Source organism: Falco rusticolus, chromosome Z (assembly GCF_015220075.1).
Source record: "Falco rusticolus isolate bFalRus1 chromosome Z, bFalRus1.pri, whole genome shotgun sequence".
Lineage (NCBI taxonomy): Eukaryota > Metazoa > Chordata > Aves > Falconiformes > Falconidae > Falco > Falco rusticolus.
The window spans coordinates 19,611,388-19,623,479 of NC_051210.1; positions in this window are offsets into that span (position 1 = coordinate 19,611,388).

The following is a 12,092-nucleotide window of genomic DNA, read 5'->3' on the forward strand; positions in this document are numbered from 1 at the left end:
AGTTTTGAAACACTAAAAAATAGCAGTTTTTCTACAGAGAACTCTTTATTTTCCATTATTTTTGATAAGTTTGAGTTTTCTGTCATGCATTCCTAAATCTTTTTTAATGACCTTTGTTGGTATTTTGGGGGTTTGGCGGATTTTGTTGTTTTGTTTTGGCTTGGTTTTTTTTTTTTTTTTTCTCCTACTCTGCTGTTTTGGATGTCAATATAAGCTATGTTGGGCTAGGATAAAATTCAGGATACCTTTGTATACTCATCATATATCAAACATAACCATTTGAAAGAAAAATCTTCTGATTCAGGTACATCTTTCTGGCTTCATTTATTGCGTAATTGATACTGGGTCCTCATGCTTCTTGAGATTTGTATTCAGAATAAGTGGGAAACCAGTCCAATGGGATAAGCTAAACTTAGACAGTACTCTACAATTCTATGTTGTATCACCTAATTTTTTTTTAACACCTTCCCACACACAAGGTTCTGAGGCTCCGAGTGACTTGCCTAAACTCTCATTATTGTATAGTATTCTAGGATAGAGACTTGAATTTTCAGTTGTAGCTTCCTCCTCTGTTAATTAATGTTCCTAGGCTTTTCTAGTTTCATGAGTTTTAAGGAATAACAGAATAATTGTCATGAACAATGAAATATTAGACTAAAGAAAGAGATGGCATAAGAATAACCACAAGGCTCACAGGCAGAAAACCAGTTAAAAATTGCCACTATATCCCTGTAGCAGCCCCTAAGTGCATAGGTGTTTCGTATAAAATGAAATATTTCTGAAAGGAACAGCTAAGAGACCAGTCTCTTAGAAGGTGGGAGAAGTGGATTCAATGGTCTTTAGTAGACAGAAGATCTGCTTTGAACTTTGGTCTTTCTTTTCAATCTTAGGTGGTTATCTTAACCATGATTCTATCGAAAAAATGTGAGGGAAACACTCTAGGTTTATAGATGGGTGATATATAAAGAGTACACTGTATTAATGAACTGAAGAAAAATACTGAACACTGAACACTTCATCAACATTATTTGATCTTGGGTACCTAACTGATATCAACATGCACAGGTCTCTGAGAAAGCCCCCAAGCTGACATGCAGGTGCTTGGGTAACTTTACCAGCAGAATTTAGATATTTAGGATCTTAAGGTATCGGAAAGGAAACAAAAGTAGCAGTATTGTGGATTTGCCTACAGACTTTTCAAAACCTGCTGTTTGTACTCCATGATAGGGAAGAAAAAAAAAAGTCTTTTCTGAGCAAACTTCATCTGGAAAATAATCAATATCATATGATATTAACTTGCTCATTCTTTCAGAGCATTTCGCACTAGTGTGAAAGGATCTATTGCCAAGAGGCATAAAACTGGTTTTTGTTACCCAGACAACCATTGTAAAGGAAAATTAAGTTAGTCTTCCAGTCACTGTTAAACTGTCTGAAAAGATTAAAAGTGATTTGTCAAACACATATCTCTGACATATCTATTAAAGGAGATTTTAAAATATGATAATTGCCTGTAATATCTCATATTCTGCATAGAAATACCTGTCTTTTTACTTTATTTTTCATACCAACAACAATAACAAAATATCCTACTACTGCTGCAATGTGTTTTACTGGATGTTTTCTGGATCTCCCCCATAAAGGGCATATGCTAAAACAAGATAACATGCAAGGCAAACATTGATTCTATATGAAAATCCCATTATTTTTAGCCAATGCATAGGCAAATACAACTCCAAATTTGTTATTCAAGTTCATTTGGCAAATCCTTTAGATTGTAAGTGTGTCATGGTAGACAGGACTTTTCATTATAGGAGTGATTTAGCTAAGAATCTGTCTCAATGGGGTTTTTTTCCTCTTTTGGTCACAAACATGCACCTGAGAATGCCATGTGTCCAGCTTAAAAAAACCCAACAAACAAACAAATATAACCAAAATAGCACCAATCATTCCAGAGAGATTTTATGAGTAGTTTCTTCCTGTCTCTTCTTACTTTTAATGTTCCTTCTCATATGTTCCCACAATAACCCTGACAGTGATATTCCAGAAAATCCACATGCCCTGAGAGTGCAATTGCAGAATAAAAGACTAGAAAGAGTGGACTTAGAAATTAAATAGGTCCAATGGGATTCGCTTCTTTATAATCTGTGAATTCTTAATTGAAAACCTGTTAGTTTGTGAAAACTCCTGAAGTTACTAAAGAATAGCCCTGGCAGCCCAGCTTTTATAGCTCTTGGTTTTGCTGTATTTAATACTTCTAGTTGTAAGAGGAAGGTTGTGTAAAGTTGATAAGAGGAATTTTAAAATAAGTCTTATTTTTAGACCTTGAGTCTTTTTCTTTTTGAAACCAGATTGGAACACAGAGGAAACAAAACATATTTAGCAGGTTCTGACCAACACAAACTCCTGCTGCTGTCGCTGTAGGTGACACTGATTTAACATTCAGTGACTGTTCTACACATACCAATCAAAACTCTTCCAGATAAGGCTTTATTCTTCCACTTTTTACTTCATTTCAGTCCTTATATATTGAAACTATGTCCATGAAACTGTTACAGACTGTCATTGCTGGCCTACCATTCTATTTAAAGTGAAAGTGTTACCTTCTGTTTTTCTGCTTGAGTAAAAATGGATAAAAACTTGGAAAAGTTTTATAACTTAACTGGTTGCAATGGAACATCAATTTTCTAGAACTTGCAGAGTATTTCTGTTGGACTTGATGATCTTAAAGGTCTTTTCCAATCTAAATGATTCTACATTTCTATGGTTAGAACTACTTGATAAGTTTGTGGAGGAACTATATTAGATATATCATGCTATAAAGTGGTATGCTTATTTCTGGGCAGCTAGATCTTTAGACTGTGAACCCCGTAACCCACAGGCTGCAGTTTTACCAGTACTATGCTATTTTATACAGTCAATATTATAAGCAGTCAAACTGACTGAGCACAAACAAGAAAGAGAGACAGTTCCAGGAGTTCAGGGGCCAAAAACATGAGACCCTAGCCAGGGAGATAAATATATATTCTTTTTTTTTTTTCCTCCCTTATATGGAAACCAATGGCAAGTAGCAATTTGTTTTTTATAAACCAGTTTTAATATATGGTAACAATAGCAACTTCTGCTTAATATTGGATTAAGAACAACTTAGTAGGTAACTAGTTACATGCTCCAAGATTCGTAGATTAATATAATAATTTGGTTTGGAAGGGACCTTAAAGACCATCTGGTTCCAAACTTCTGCCATGGGCAGGGACACCTTCCACTAGACCAGGTTGCTCAAAGCCCCATCCAGCCTGGCCTGAACACTTCCAGGGATGGACCATCCACAAATTCTCTAGGCAACTTGCTCGAGCGTCTCACCATCCTCATAGTGAAGAATTTATTCCCAATACCCAATCTAAATCTACCTTCTTTCAGTTTAAAGCCATTACCTCTTGTCTGATCACTACATGCCTTTGTAAAAAGCTTTCTTTAGGCTGCCTTTAGGTACTGGAAGGCTGCAATAAGGTCTCCCCAAAGCCTCTTCTCCAGGCTGAACCCCAGCTCTCTCAGCCTGTCTTCATAGGAGGGGTGTTCCAGTGCTCTGATCATCTTCATGGCCCACCTGTGGACTTGCTTCAACAGGTCCATGTCCTTCTGACGTTGGGGGCCCCAGACCTGAATGCAGTGCTCCAGGTGAGGTCTCATGAGAGTGGAATAGAGAGGGAGAATCACCTCACTCAACCTGCTAGTCAATCTTTTTTCAGTGTAGCTTAGGATTTAGCTTTCTGGTGTACAAGTGCACATTGCTGGATCATGTTGAGCTTCTCATGCACCAACACCCCCATGTCTTTCTTCTGAGGGCTGCTCTCAATCCATTCTCCACTCAGCCTGTATTTGTGCTTGGGATTGCTCCGACCCGCACGCAGGACCTTGCATTTGGCCTTGCTGAACTTCATGAGGTTTGCATGGGCCCACCTCTCAAGCCTGTCACAATCCCTTTGGATGGTATCCCAGAAGTTGGAAGTTCCCAAGGTTGTAAGCCGACAAAGACAAAGTAAGTCTCCCTTTCATTAGTAATCTTTCTTTTCTCCTTGATATCTTTTCTGGATGTGGAAGAGTGTAATTGAAATCAGCTCAGAGCCAATTTTTAAATATCGTTTCTTAGACACATCTGTACGATGTGAACATTGAAGTGAAATTCTGTGAGTTGACTGAGAGTCAAAACCACCCCCCTGTGCTAGCCTAGTGCACAGTGACAGCTGTGTGGCGATGAAGTCTGGTATCTAATAGCAATGGCTAGCAATTTGTGCTGGTCTTTCTTTTCAGGGCACTCGTTGCAGGATCTAGCACAAACCTCCCGAGTTTTAGGATTCTTGTTCAGCTTGGCTCTGTACGTACAGAATTTATTTGTGCCTACCCTCTTTTGCTTACCTGGCAACGTCCTCCTCATCTGCCTTTCCTGCAAGTCTCAGCAGAGCAGCTGGGTATGTACAACAGGTGTATTGAATAGCTTTCATGTGCTGACTACTCTGGTTCTTTAGTCTAACTCTGAAGATGCATCTCCTCTGCCTGTAAGATGCGTTTCTTTCTTACGCGGATTGCTGCAGTCACACTGCACTGCCAAGGAGTTTGGTTCTTGCATTTACTTCAAAGATAACTCGGGTGACACAGACCAATTATTTCAGGACTGCTTTGCTCACTGGGTAGGAGGAAACTGTGGTATTTGAGTTAGGCCATTTGTAGAAAACGTCTTTGAAATTTTAATGCTATTTGATACTGGGAGGGAGCCTTAGTGAGGTTGGTGTTGGCTGCCCCAGACCTCCTTATGCCTTTTAAGATCTTTCACTCAGAGTAACCTTTTCTTCTGAGCTTTCTGTTTGAACTACTAGGGTTGCGGGAAGACCAGGTTCAGCTTTGGCGGGTGAAACTCTGCAGTGGTTCCCAGCGCCGCAGAGCTGCCTGGCAGAGGCACTTCCAGGGACTGCAGGGTGGCACAGGGCAGCTGGTGGGAGGCAGAGCTCAGAGGGCCACGCGGCTCATGCTGACCTCTGCGCTTCTGCCCACACCTGCGGCAGCGCGGTTAGAGCCAGCCGGGTGTCTTTTGGCAGACTGCGGCTGCTACGCTGGCTTCAGTGGAAGCTTGCTCTGAAAACGTGATGAAGCTTTCCTGTGTGGAGAGGGGTGACGGGGTTTACGTGCATTAGCTGCGTGGTTTTGGCTCTGCTCTGATGCTGGCCTGTGGAAACTGCAGTTTTGTCCATTCAGTGTTAGTGCGTGTGAGTCTGAGATACTACCCGCGTCCCCATGAACTGACAAAAGGCTTTAACCTGGTAACTGCGCCAAGCTTCTTACTTGCTACTTGGAGGACAGGATGGTCAACCGGCATTTAGTTTGACATCACATTTTTATTTTTTTTTAACTGTCAATATAAGATAGATTTGTATACTATACCTTTCACTATTGAAACCAATGCATTTTCTGCCAGATGAAAATACAACCTACCACACAAACAGCACGGGAGGGCTTTCACAGCTGTTTCTGGCTAGATTCAGCACAGAGCGACTTGAGAAAGCAGGCTGTCCAAATGTAGACTCAACAGCCACCCCTCATTTGAGGATGCTTCTTTTATAGAAAGTCTGAAAAATAGTGCTGCTGGGAATGTTATGAATCCAGGAGAAAGCAGAAAAGCTTTACTTTATCCCTGCTCCTCAGGATATCTGGTAAATTTTCTTTCCTTTCTCCTTTGTACTGCAGTCAGAGCAAGGATTGCAGCCTCTCTGCTAGTCTTGTGCTGCTTTTGGTATTAATCTAGCACGCTTTAAGCTCTTGGGTGGGAGAGGTAGAAAGATGGCAGAACTGTGTAGATTTGTATGTGCAAATTGTTCATTCCACTTGGACGTTTGTGGTTTCTACCATTTTTCTGCATTGCAAAACAATGTTTAGTTGTTCATTGTGAACACAAAATCCAATATATACTTTATATTTGTAATGGTATTTATGTGTCTAGTTCAGAGTATTTTTAAACTACAAAGCCAATTCAGGAGTCAGCAGTACCAGGTCATATAACAAAATATACTGGTGCCTGATTTCATGGCTCTCATGATCACACTCTTTTTTTTCTTTGAACTATAAATAAAAGTGTGCAAGGTAGTTATGGTAGGAGATGATGAGTTTGGTGTTTAATCATTACTTCAAGGTAATTATGGTAGGAGATGATGAGTTTGGAGTTTAATCATTACTTCAGAATTCTACCAGTCAGAATAAGACTTTGGAGATACCTGAACTGACTACTCTATATGTATCTAAATCAACACACTTACTAAAGAAAAAACAAAATTAATGTCTGGAACAACTCTGTGGATTCAATCTGGAGATGACAGAAAGTAAAATTAATTTTTAAAGTATGCACAGTTGTATTTGATGAAATCCAGCAGAAAAGTAGAGGCAATGGCAAATTCAATCCCATGTTCATTAAGAGCAAATATTAACAGTTTTGGGGTAAAACATTTTCCTAAGGAGGACATAGTTAAAAGTCAAATGATCTAACCTTTTTCAAAGGTATGAACTTTCTGTCTCTGAGTTAGATACCTGAATTAAAACACCTTTGGAAAATAACAGCATAGGTTAGTTTAACAGGTCCTCACATGTTTTTGATAATCATCATTTATGAGTATTACATATTTATTTGCAAAAAGGACTACAGATTTTGCCACAAAATCTGGAAATTAATCTGGAGCACTGAGTAGTAGCACGTCACTATTTTACATCAGCCCAAATAGTACAGGGCTTAGATCTCCTCTGAAGAATAGATGATGACATCAATTCCTATTACAATCCAAAGGTCTATGTGTGTTGCCCAATTGTCTTGTCTTTTCTGCACTTTTATTTGTATGTAATGAATTGATAGTAGAAGCTTTGGACAGAACTGCAATACCTAAATATTCCTGTCTTTAATCTTTTCTGGTTCATTTCTTTTACTTTGTGTGTTTAATTCTATTCTTGAATCCATAAAGGTAAACAAGTGTCACTGAACCTGTCATGGTAATATAGACTACAAAACTGGAGAGGCATTTGTTAAAAATCTCCCACTTTGGTAGCATATAGCTTTCCTTTCATGTGTCAAATATTGGTGTTATTTTCCCAGAAATATCTTGATGTCAATGCTTATGCTACTGTGAGTAAAGGATTTGAAAATTTTTTACCCTAGAGGGCCTGCCTTATTAGCTTTCACATGCAGCCAAGAATTTGTTGCATCTCCATAGTAACAATCTTGCATACATAGTTGTTAATAAGACCAAGATGTATAGGTGGGTTGGCAGAATTTATAAAGAGTAATGAAAAATAATAGTCAAATTTTAAAGATAAATGCTTTTTTTTTTTTTTTTTTTTTTTTAATGGCTGCAACAGATGGGGGAGGGAAATTGTGGCAGTTCAGTTAAGGGTGGGAAGGATAGGATAACTTTACTTGTATCAAGGAGCAACAGTTACAGAAATCAATCAAAGAAACAAACTTAGCAAATGTAGGATTGCTGGACTGGAGAAAGCCTCCTCAGCTGCTAAACTCTTCCAAAGGTTGCAAATGCTTCAGACAAACAAGCACTGGGAGAAAAGCTGGGGGAAGTAGGGAAGAGCAAAGGACTTTTATAACCCCTTTATTTTCAATGAGGTTCCTTATGCAAAGTCTAAAAACCAAATGGGTTTGCAAAAAATACTTATAAACATTGAAAACACATTTCCATAGTGTGGATTCATTTTTCACAAACCTTACATTAGAAGTAATTGCTCGATTTCCATAGTTTAGGAATAAAATTTGCCTAGAGTAAAAATGTCACCACAATTTGGCAAAGTCATAGATAAGTGCCAGGTTCTGGGCCATCTAAACATAAGGTAGGAGTAAGAGTCAACACTTACACATCCTGTATAAGGGGGCAAAGAAATATGCCTTTCTTTACAGGATTGTTTAGGAAATATAAAAATTTTAGCTTTACATTCCCCCCCCCCAACCCCCCCGACCCCCCCACCCTCCACCCTCCATCTCTTTTCAACTGAAGCACAGAATTGTCTCTTGAGGTGGACTACAAGAGACCTGGCAAACATTATTTAGCCACTCAGAAGTGAAAAGGAGGTAGGACTTCTTGCCAGTGCTAGCAAAAGTGCAAGTAAAGAATAGATTTGTAACCATGCAGTTGTTCCAACATGATTAATTCTGGGTCAGCTTTAAGCTTTCTAGAATCATCAGTTCACTGCACCATAAAATAAGGCACTTACAAGACAGGTTCCTAATGTACTATCAGTTTAACAGACCATAATATAAGAACAACTTCCTCTCCAAAAATAATACTTTGTAATTACTAAGATAACATTGAATATGGCTGGAAATTAATTTTACCACCATTAAGAGAATATTCCCATGGAGGTTTTTTTAATTAATTTACTATTCTTTCTGCTGATCCCTGAGTCTGTGTTGTCAATTAGGACATACATTATAAAGGCACAAACCAGTTAGGATTAAACTTTGGCAACATTCAATGAAAAAAGAATGCTGCTTTGCATGCATAACCTGACCAAAAATGGTAATAAAAATAATGCCACTTTGCATCATTTTTATTCCTTTACATTAATCAAAAGAAACCCACAATCATATAGCCTACAAAACTATAGGAAGGATCAAAATTGTTTGGAGATTTTGAAATTGGTTGGTGTTTTTGTAGTTATTGTACAAGACTACTCTGTAGGTACAATGTTTTTCTGTTTCTGTTAAAAAAGCAATTAAGAATTGAGGGGGATTGTTTGGTCTTGTTTCTTCTTTTTTTTGATACTTCATTAAATATACTATGACAGAATCACAACAGCAAAGTTAATCCTGAAATTAGTATCCAAATGGCAATTTTTCTCCTTGTTAAAAAATGCAAAAGACTCTGAATGATGAGATGCCTACTTGCTAATGGACAAGACAGAAGTAACTCATGGGAGCTTCTTTTATGAGATAGTGAGTGAGATGCTTTAGCATGTTACAATACCTCATTGTTAGTGATTACTAAGAAATATCTATCATTTCATGCCATATGAATCATAATAAACTTGGTTGCAACAGAAAAAAAGTCTGCCATACCCTACTGTTTCCTCTTTTTTTCAGTTATCTGGGAGTAAATAATCAAATTGCATGCTTTGGAATGTGGGTTACTGAGTGTACAAGTGTTAGCAACATAAGATTGTGGATTTGGGCATGTACCAATATCTCATCGTTTATTGTACTAGTACATTGTACTAGTTTCAGAATTCAGTTTTTATTACAAAATTGAGAACCTCTTTAATGAAACCGTTAAGAAAAATTATGCTGAATACAGTTTATGTGCCTTTTAACCATTTTATATTTTCAAGGATAGCTTATTTTCTTCTGCTGAACTTCTGGAAACAGGACTAGTTCCAAGCATTATTGATGTGGCTTGTCACAATCTTGAATCTTTGCCACAATAGTGAAAGGATATAAAATCCTGGCCCTCAGTTTGCTTTCACATTATTTGAACACCACTTTCCACTTCTGCTTTCAGTGGTATGTCAGGCCAATCAGTCCCAGTGTGGAATTAAACATTTCTGAATGAGGATACCTTTTCACACATATCCTTGCATGTGCCTTTTCTGATATATCAGTGATCCATCTGACTTTTGTCAGATATAATGCATTTACAATTCTGCCACGCTCAATGTTAGGTTGTTTGTTAGAAAATAATCTGCAAAGACAACAAAGCATCACAAATTTCTCCCAGCCTGAAGGCTAATAGCTCATGCTGAATGATATGGGAAGATTCTGACTGCTTAATTCTAAAGCAGTAAGGAGAAGTAGGCTGAGGAAGAACTTTTATTTAGCTTGTTATTGCAAACTCTGCCATTCAAGGTTTTCTCAGGATAATCAATACATACCCACACATATTTTTTTAATTATGTATATTTAATTTTTTCATTTCATTATAAACATGCACACAGTACATTCACCCCACCTTTTGTTTTTGTAGTAAGGCACAAAAAAGAATTTAGTAGCTATAATAACCAAACAATCAGTCTATTGAAAAGATATTTTTAGTCATGTAAAAAATCAATTTATTCACATGTACAGTATCATTCAGCTAACTTAATAATAACTTTAAGATAAAACAGTCGCTGAAAATTATAATGAAATACGACTGTATGTCTGAATATTGTTTTTTGATCTGCTGCCTTTACATTTGTACAATGATCAGTTATTTTATTATATATTTAGAAACTTTCTTTCTAAAAAAAGATAAAAAAGTTTTCTAACATAAGAACCTCAGAAGTGTTCTTTGTCACCTCCAAAGCTTTTCATTTTCTTCCTTTGCATGTTAGACAAGCTCAAGTACGTCCCTGATGAATCTGTCTGGTCAGTTGCTCTGGCTTTTAGTATCAATTTGTATGGTTGCTTAAAGAAGCAGCTTGAAATGTTTTTATACTGTTTACAAGAATACAAATAAAATGACTACAAAATTATAAACAGATCTTTGGAGCTTAAGAAGAGGTTAATATTGCATAAACTCCTGTGATCTAATAGAGGACAGGAACACTTAGAACCTTTTTAAAGCTATAATGCTGACATTTCTGTAACCCTCTGCATTTAGGACAATAAAGACCTTGCTTTCCATTCAGTAGGTGGCATATCTGCCACTATCCTTACGGTGTTTACATATACCTTACTCATCAGACTAAACCAATTGATACAACTGCCAGGCATACTTTATAACAAATCAGTGTAGAGAATTATTATGTGACCAAACTTGTCCTTCCGTTTTTGTTGTTGTTGGTGGTGGTTTTTTTTGTTTTGTTTGGTTGGGTTTTTTTGGGGGGGGGTGTGTGGAGGGGAGGGGGAGGGGAGAACTAAAAAAGAACATTCTAATATTTTTTACTATCTAGTATGAATATGAAGTGATTTGACAAGGCCTGGTGGTCACTTAGATACGATACAAGTAGAGGAATACTTCTGTCACACGGCACATGTTTTTCTTACACAGTCATGATGCTACTGTTGAGAAGGATTTACAAGTGACATGAACAGGAAATATGCATACAAATATAATAGATATAATACAGACATAAGCTACAGATACATAAAAAATTTGCAGCACATATGCACAATTCTGTGTATATACAGTTTTTCTATTCTGCCATATTTTGAATGACACACCTCTGGTATTACCAAGCCTGCTCTCTCTGACTTTTTGGAATCTTTGAGGACTGTCAGATCTTACAGATTTCAAAAAAGCCTGGACCATGTTCTGTTCCTAGTTAGAACTTGCACAAATCTGCTGAAGTCAATTTGCGAGGCAAACATTTTGACTTTTTGACCTTTTCCATATGAGTGTCACCTGATCTTTCTATTTTTCCTACTTACTCTGATTTGTAGTAATAGAAGGCTGCTTCAGTTTTGAATTTTCAAGGAATGAAATGGTTTTCTATTAAACTTTTTCCCCTGCTTAGATGGTGTTTAAAACCCCAAAACAAAACATCATCTTTTTTTCCCTCTTTTTTTTAATCTTTGTGGATAACGTGCTGTCTTTGAGTTCTGCAAGAGAAAGTCTTAAGTTGAATTAGCTGTCATGTCATTAAGAAGGAAAAAAAAAAAGTAGTTTACTGCGTTACAATAAATAAAGAGCTGAATTCTGTGTGGTAGGTGTACGCAGTATTCTGTGGGTAAATAACCACAGTAAGTATACTAAAACTGACAATTTTATTCAGGCTCTTATTAGTGTAGCTGACAATAGAATTTAGCCCACAGCAGCAAAGGAAAAGTTACGAATAGTATTTGTGTATGACTCTTCATTTTGGCTTTGAATAACTACTATTTTATTGCTATGCTTTATACCCATAAGAGGCTTTTAGAAAAGAAAGCTACATACATTGAACAGACATTTTCACAGTAGGCATATTCTGTAACTATTTATGTAAATGCAGAATAAAGTTAGATAGCTGTCTCTTGAATTGGCCCCAAGGGTTTGTTTTTTTTCATCAGAACCCTGATCATTTGCAAACAGTTCATAGCAGATGCATTAGGAATAAAGTAAAAAATACAGCTGACTGTGGTTTGTAAAGGGTGCACACAA